Genomic DNA, 7,701 nt, shown 5'->3' on the forward strand with positions numbered 1-7,701 from the left:
CATCCATATTGAAATTTTGAACAAATAAACAAAAAAAACTAAACCATATCAGGTTGCTTCACTATGTGCTTATAACAAATTATGGAATAGATTTTTTTAAGCATTGAAAATTCCTAATCAGTATGAATTAACCTCCTCCCTCTCCTTAACTACAAACAAATATTTAAGAGTTTGGGCAGAACCTTTTCAAGTAATATACTGTAAATGTTACTACAATATCATATGTATATCTAAAATTCACTTGAAAGTAATAAACTCTACTTTCTATTGAAATATTAGTTATTTTATTCTAGGAAAGTTTTAGAAAAATAGAGTGTATATCTTTGAAATGAAAAAGGTCAAGAATAGTAACATGAAAATTTTAGAGGGTGTCTGTCATATATATATATATATATATATATATATATATATATATATATATATATATATATATATATATATATAAATGTTATGTGTAAAATAGTACATTTTTAGAGATTATTTGTCATCAGAAATATATACATATATCTAAATTTATTTGCAGAATGATATACATCATAGTGAAACAAACATCTTAAAACATAATTAAAATTAAAAAAAATACTTCATGAAACCAAGTGCCGGTAACTCACCCTTATAATATGAGCTATTCTGGGTGCTGAGATCTTAGAATTGTTTCCAAAACCAGCCCAGACAGAAAAGTACTTATTCAATTCTTATCTCCAATTAACCACTGAAAACAGGAATTAGCTCTTTTCCTCAATTTCTGGAGTGCTGTCTTTGAGCATAAAAATGCTTAGGGACAATGCCCAGGCCTTGCAAACAACACCACCAACAACAAATTGTATCACATTAATTTCACAAAGGCATCTTTTAACTGCTGTGAACATTTCTTAGAAACACGAATACACACCCCTGGAAAATGTTAAGTAAAAAAGTATAGAACACTTACGTCTGTGTTAAAGACATGACTATTTATACTGTTTAAGATATTTAGGTAATGATTAGAAGTTAGGAATAATGATAGGTAGGTCATATACTGGGAGTCGTTTTTTTATTCTATTTTTATTCTATTTTACAATAGTAATAAAATGATATTTATAATGATTATATAAAATTACTCTTGCTTGGTATTTGAATTATCATAAGTGATAAATATTTTTAAATGATTTCCAAAGCAAAGGAGTATCAGTTCTTTTGTGATTTCAAAAAAATTAAGAAAATGATTTCAAGGTTGGTTCACTCTAAGTCTATATTTGTTTTCTTGTTCTAGTTTTCATATGTTTGTAGAAATTAAAATTCCAAAAATTTAATGGATATTGGCATTCAGGAACATCTTCACATACACTAATATTGGATTCCCTTAAGTGGAATTGCTTTATTTCATTTGTTACTTTCACCAATAAATCAAGATGATTGTGTATTTTGTTCTTTTCATTGCTTTTGGCTCTTATCTTGAGAATACGTTTTTCCTAGCAAAGTAGAGATAAGCAATTGGATTGAACAAGTAACATATGACTTTCATAAAATGCAGATGCATAGATTTGTGTCTTCTGTCATTTGTTAAAAGTTTCTTCCAGAAAAGTTTCTCAATTACTTAGAAATTTTTTCCCTTCCCCTCCACAAATTATACCGACATCAAATACAGTGAAAGCACGGGTTATAATGTGGGGGAGGAACATACAAAGCAACAAAGAAATAATCTTATAAATGTGTTAGAAACAATCCCATGAAAGAAAAAAAAACATTTGAATACATACCTTAGGGTTCATTTCCCTAACATCACCTTATCTGACCTTTTCTGCTTGACTCAGACATATACTAGATATTGCAAATAAGGGAAACCATGGGGGAAAAATAGGGATAGAGGTGAACCCATTGCAACAGTGAGATGTACAAGTCGAAAAATGAACTTTACAACAGTGGTGGGGGGGGGGGGGGGTAGTGGGGAGGATTGGGTGGGGCGGCGGGGAGGATGGGAAGGGATAGGAAGGGCAAACAAAGGAGGAGGCTGCAATGCTTGATAAGAAATGTACTCATTATCTTGCCCATGTAATTGTAGCCCCTCTGTACAATTTTTTCACAATAAAAATAATAAAAATTACTTATCACATATACTTTTGGATTGAGTTATCTCTGTATAAACTCAAACGGACAAAATACCCTCAAAATAAACAGAAATCACATCTTTGTTTTAAATGCAGCAGTTTACAAAGAGTATTTAGCCAGCACCAAAAATATCTTTTTAACAATTCTGCATTTTGTGTGAAGAAGTGTTAACAATAGTTTTTTTCTTGACATGCAATTCACTTACAATATAATATCTCCTTTTATTGTATACATTTTAGTGCTTTGGAAGTGAATTGTACCTTCATAGGTTTTCAAAGCCTAATTTTCACAAACTTGCATTTCTTCAAACAGAAATGCTGTAAATTTTAGAACAGATATTAAAATAGATATAAAATTCAATTACAGGAATTTGTCCAGCATACATCCTGTATAGTGTGTCTTTTCAAAATTTGTTTTTGTGGATCATTTCCAGGGTCTCACACATACTATTCAAGTCCACAGTCAATTAACTACATTCTCTGTCCAAAAAAGTTTTTTACTTCTGTTTAATACATTCATAGAAGTATAATACCTGGATCCTGTACAATTCTTTCACCTTTTGAAGACTTGAAAACTTGTTTGCTAAAATGATTGCAGTATTATACAAATCGATCACTATGAGAAGAATATCAATTTATCCACAAATGCATTACTATATTTTGGGTCCTCTTTTTATATTATGGTCATACTAGTGAGTTTTCTTTTTATTATTTCTTAGACACTAAAGAGGAGCTTATTTCATATGTTCCTCCTATTGACTATTAAATTACATATGTTATTTAAAGAAATATCTTATTCAGGAAAAAATTTATATAGAATTAGAAGATAGAAAAATACTTAAGTTTCAGAATCACTATAGCATTAACATTGTAGCATTAACCAATCTGTGCCCTCTGTTGGATATGTTTTCATTTCTGTTATACTGTCCCTTGAGTTATGAACCGTTATCACTTGATATAATCCACTTCTTGCTTTTCTTTAGCCCCTAATGTTTTCCATGTCAAATTTTTAGAAACCTTTACTGATCAATGTCATGGATTTTTACATTTAATTTTTATAGGGTTTTACAATTCACATTTACTTTGATAATCATTCTTTATAAGGTTTGAGGTAGGCCATGTGCCGGTGGCTCATGCCTGTAATCCTAGTTACTCAGGAGGCTGAGATCTGAGGATCGTGGTTTAAAGCCAGCCTGGGCAAGAAAGTCCATGAGACTGTTATCTCCAATAAACCACTAGAACACTTGAAGTTTTTGCTGTTGCTCAAGCGGTAAAGTGCTCACCTTGAGCTGAAGAGCACATGGACAGCGCCCAAGCCCAGAGTTCAAACCCCATGACCGGCAGAAAAACAAACAAACAAAGGATTGAGGTACTAGTCTAAGATCATTCTTTAAATCTAGAGAGGCAATAGTGCCAATACAACCATTTAAGTTTCTGTTTTTATTTCATAAAGTCATAGCATCCTTTTCAAAATCTGTGGATCATAAAACTAAGAATTTATTTTTGACAAATCTGTTACCTTCTTCTATGTGTCTGTTTTATAGTAGAACTATGTTGTCTTCACTACTAAACATGGTAATACTATTCAAAGCTAGTAGGAAGGCTCAAGCTACACCATTTTACAAGATTTCTCTGACTGACCTGTATTCCTTGAATTTACATATGAGATTATTGAGCAGGTGGACCAATATTCTACAGAGATATCTAAATATTTGATAGTCACTCATATTTCACTCCTTGTGAAAATACAAACCCCTGATATTATATATAGAAAATGTCTTAGAGACTGCTCAATGCAACTAAAATTAATTTAGGAATGAGTTAAGATTTAGATAGCAGTACAGCATAATAAAGCTGAATGATAACTACTTGAGCTGCACTGCAGAAGAGAGTGAGAGGGAGAAGAATGGTGGACCACAGAGGAGCTGTATGTCATTGGTCTTGTTTCAAAAAGCAGAAAGACTTCAGAGAAGAGAAGGAGAAAAATAAAGTGTCCTGAATATAGTTTCTTTTTAATCCACCTGATAGATTGGACTGAAAGTCAGATAACATGGGAAAAATAAAATAGAAAATAAAGCATTGTATAGAGCTGTTACAATGTAAAGAAGCTGTACTAGGAATATAATTAATTTCCAAGTAAATAAGAGATAGAATAACAATAACAATTGCTAACGTGGATAGAAGATGGATCACATTTTATCATACATAATTTTGAAAAAACATACTAGGAATGAAAATTTCAAAGTCATAATTTAAAATACAATTTGTATTATAACTAGATAGTATAGCTCAGAGGTAAAATATTGGCCTAACATATGTGAAGCAATTGTGTGATCTCCCAAGCATTACAAAGTACACACAAAGCACACACACACAAAAACACATAAACACACACAAACACCACATACACACATTTGTTATTATCATATTAAACAGAGAAAATTACCACAAATAGTAAAAGTATTTTAAAATATGAAATCATAATATTGCTCACACTATTTAAAAGTTTAGTAGAAATAAAATAGTCACAAGATTCTTGGATTCATTTTTTTTTAATTTTTACTTTTTATTGTGAACATATTGTAAAGAGGGGTTATAATTTCATGGGCAAGATAATGAGTACATTTCTTATCAAGCATTGTAGCTTCCTCCTTTGTTTACCTTCACATCCCTTCCCAGCCTCCTCCAGCCCCGCTGCACCAAAGTTGTAAAGTTCGTTTTCAACATGACAACTTGTACTTCTCATTGTTGCAATGGGTCCACCTGTATCCTTATTTTTCCCCTCCCCCACCCCCACAAATTATACCGACATCAAATACAGTGAAAGCAGGAGTTACACTGACGGGGAGGGACATACAAAGAAACAAAGAAATAATCTTATAAATGCGTTAGAAAGCAATGCATGAGAGCAAAAGCAATTAAATACCTATCTAAGGGTTCATTTTCCTAACATCACCTTACCTGACCTTTTCTGATTGACTCATACATATATGAGATATTGCAAATAAGGGAAACAATGGAACCTATGTTTCTTTGGGCTTGGCTTACTTCACGTAATATAATTTTTTCCAAGTCTTTCCATTTCCTAACAAATGGGGCAATGTCATTCTTTCTGATGGAGGCATAGAATTCCGTTGTGTATATATATCACATTTTCTTGATCCATTCATCTACTGAGGGGCATCTGGGTTGGTTTCATATCTTAGCAATGGTAAATAATGCTGCAGTAAAATAGTTGTGCTGGTAGCTTTAGTGTGGTCTTGTTTGTAAACATTTGGGTAAATGCCCAAAAGTGGGATTGCTGGGTCATAGGGGAGCTCTATGTGAAGTCTTTTGAGGAACATCCATATTACTTTCCAAAGTGGTTGAACAAGTTTACACTCCCACCACCAATGAAGTAAGGTTCCCTTCTGTCCACATCCCCTCCAGCATCTGTTGTTATTAGAGTTCTTGATGGTTGCCATTCTAACTGGGGTGAGGTGGTATCTCAGTGTTGTTTTGATTTGCATTTCTTTTATGGCTAGGGAGGTTGAGCGTTTCTTCATGTGTCTATTGGCCATCATTCTTTCTTCTTCAGAGAAGTTTCTCTTTAAGTCTTTAGCCCACTTCTTTATTGGGCAGTTATTTCTTTGAGGATTTGTTGTTGGGGGATTTAATTTTTTGAGTTCCAAGTATATTTTAGATATGAGACCCTTGTCCGTTGTATGGCTATTGAAGATCTTCTCCCAATCCGTGGGCTTTCTATTGATCTTGCTAGCTACGTCCTTTGCCATGCAGAAGCTCTGCAACTTTATGCAATCCCATTTGTCCAACCTTCCTTTGATTTGTTGTGTTTCCGGGTTTCTATTAAGAAAATTTTGGCCTGCGCCAAGGCGACCTAGAGTTTCTCCTATTCCATCCTGTAATGTTTTCAGAGTGTCTGCTTTGACTCCAAGGTCTTTGATCCATTTGGAGTTGATTCTGCTGCAAGGTGATATATATGGATCTAGCTTTAGTTTTCTATAAGTACTTAACCTATTTTTCCAACACCATTTACTGAAGAGGCTGTCTTTCTTCCATTCTATTTTTTTAGCTCCCTTATTTAAGATTAGATGGCTATAGGTCTGTAGGTTCATTACTGGGTTTTCAATTCTATTCCATTGGTCCTGAGGTCTGTTCTTGTGCCAGTAAAGAGCTGTTTTTATTTCTATGGCTTTATAGTAGAGTTTGAAATTTGGTATTGATATTCCTCCAGCGGTGTTCTTTCCGTTGCGGAGTGTTTTTGCTATTTGGGGCCTTTTATTGTTCCATATGAATTTTTGGATTGCTTCTTCTATTTCCTTGCAGAATGAGGTTGGAATTTTGATAGGTATTGCATTGAATTTGTAGATAGCCTTGGGAAGTATTGCCATTTTCACGATGTTAATCTTTCCAATCCAGGAGCTTGGGAGTTTTTGCCAAATTCTAAGTTCTGTTTTGATTTCCTTTTTCAAGTTTTTAAAGTTTTCATTGTAGAGGTCCTTCACTTCTTTGGTTAAGCTAATTCCTAGGTATTTTAGTTTTTGTGGGGCTATCACAAATGGAGTTGATTTCCTAATTTCAGCCACACTTTTCTCATTGTTGGCATACAGAAAAGCCATTGATTTTCGGGGGTTAATTTTATACCCTGGTAATTTGCCAAAGTTTTGAATCAGCTTGAGTAATTTGGGAGTGAATTCTTATATATTAAGTAAATTGAAAATTAAGAAATAAAAGACATGAGAAATTTGTAAAAAAAAGTTTTAAGTAATAAACATTTTGAAATATGTGTCCTTTTATTTTGACAAAAGATTGATGTTACTAGTGTTTTAACTCAAGATTTAGAATATGATAACCAGGTGCTCTATATCTTGCTAGGGATGGCTATGTCTCTAATCATTTCACTCTGGAAATTTTATGATAAGGTCTCATAGTTTCTCAGTCTCTCCGAATTAAAAACCCTATTTATACTTCCCACAATAGTTAGAAAATGGAAACCACAAATCACTATGCCTAGCTCAAACATTTTTTTAATTCAAGTACAAATATTTCCGAAAAGTGGCCAGGTAATAAAGCCTTTTTAAATAAAGTATGTGCTTCTTGAAAATACAGTATTTGTTACATGGACAAATATGTTTAGAACTATAAGTAAATAAATTTATTTAAATTCACAAACCATATAAAATTTAAGAAAATAATTTTTACATATTCACATGTTAACTATTTTGAAAGCAAAATATATATCTGAATAATTTACATGTGTGAAAATTTTGCAAAACTAAATTAACAAATCCTACAACTCTGAAAAAAGAATTAACCTAAAGAAACAAAACAAAATAAGTTCAAAATTTGAAATTTAGAAAATAAAATGAAGTGTTCTCTTTAGTTGACTTAAGTAACTGTAAACCCTCTGTATATCAATTTTATAATAAAAAATGCATAAACAAAGAAAGAAATGTACCCATTGGTGAATAGCGACAGGGAAAATATCAGTAGTTTTTTTTTGAGTGTGCAAAAATTCAATGGAAGAGATAACAATGTTCCTTCCATAATAAATGTACTCATTATCTTACTTATGTAACTGTATCCCATCTGTACATTACATTTACAGTAGAAT

The sequence above is a fragment of the Dipodomys spectabilis genome, unplaced genomic scaffold (assembly GCF_019054845.1).
Source record: "Dipodomys spectabilis isolate Male_0828 unplaced genomic scaffold, ASM1905484v1 ptg000667l, whole genome shotgun sequence".
NCBI lineage: Eukaryota > Metazoa > Chordata > Mammalia > Rodentia > Heteromyidae > Dipodomys > Dipodomys spectabilis.